This window comes from Patiria miniata, unplaced genomic scaffold, assembly GCF_015706575.1.
Source record: "Patiria miniata isolate m_02_andy unplaced genomic scaffold, ASM1570657v1 HiC_scaffold_3, whole genome shotgun sequence".
Lineage (NCBI taxonomy): Eukaryota > Metazoa > Echinodermata > Asteroidea > Valvatida > Asterinidae > Patiria > Patiria miniata.
In genome coordinates this window covers 46537782-46538886 of record NW_024037069.1, presented here as the reverse complement: position 1 = coordinate 46538886, position 1105 = coordinate 46537782, and the positions used below count along the sequence as shown (strand labels likewise).

Sequence of the window (1105 nt, the reverse complement as noted above, 5' to 3'; positions counted from 1 at the left end):
GTCATCCTGATTATTCAGTTGCTCGGTTACCAGTACGTGGTGGATAGTTTCTCTGTGATGACGAAAATAAGAGGGAAAAAAAGCAAATTGGAAAGTGTACAGGTACAAATGCACTTCAACGTAATGTTTACGTTTACAATGTATGCAACTGCAAAGTCTTGTATCTTACATGTCCTACGGCATCCCCAAGAAAATACAAAGTATCATGCAATCCCTCCCCCCCCCCCCAAAAAAAAAAATTTTTTAAAAGCAAATTTATGTCCTCAAGCATGTCAAGTACAGAAATATCCATTTTAGAAAGAAATTAATACAAGTTTGTAGACCAGTTGACTGGTTTACAATGCACTTGTGGCTGTTATTAAAATACATACCGGTAGGCCTACACTTCTGATCCAGTGGAAACTAGATCAATCCCATGCACCAGAAACTACAAAACCTGTAAATTTTTTTTTTTTTCAAATTACTTGAGTGCAGGAACATCAACCGTTGGCAAAACACTCATTTTTAATTAGACACCCATTGCCCATAGCAACACGGGGATTATATTGACTGTACACAAATTTTGCCTAGCAACCACACGTCACATGAGAAACCCATCATTATATGATAGCAGAGTTGCAACTTGGCTGCCATTCCTATGCCACAATGCATCGCATGCATGCATATAAGGCTATACTGACCGTTAGTACAGTATGATGGTATACAAATAATGAAGTTTGTGAGTGCAATGGTAAGAATATTTCATGAGGTGACAGATGAAATGTTCCATTCCACGAGGCGAAGCGAGTGGAATGGAACATTTCATCTGTCACCGAATGAAATTATTATTTCCATTGCACGAAAGTGAAACATTCATTATTTGTTTTATATAACACCTGAATAAATCCTTGTCATCTGATTGGTTGACTTTTAATAGCCAATTTATCAGGTTAAAAACTGTTTAAAAGTTCGACACGTTCATCATATTTATATTAATGCAAACTGTTCAACAGGTTGAGAACAATTATATTCAATTTATCTCGATTTAAAACAGAACTAATAGAACTTCCATTGCACTGTGCGCTGCGCGCCGACGCGCGCGCCGTGCGAATAATTCAATGACATG

The 1105-nt window shown here is 37.4% G+C and overlaps 1 protein-coding gene across 1 annotated transcript in view; it reads left to right on the top strand.

Moving 5' to 3' along the window:
• The window catches only part of LOC119736869 (mucin-5AC-like), a 36214-nt gene that overhangs the window by 94 nt on the left and 35015 nt on the right, over positions 1 to 1105 (top strand). The gene's annotated exons all lie outside the window — the stretch shown is intronic.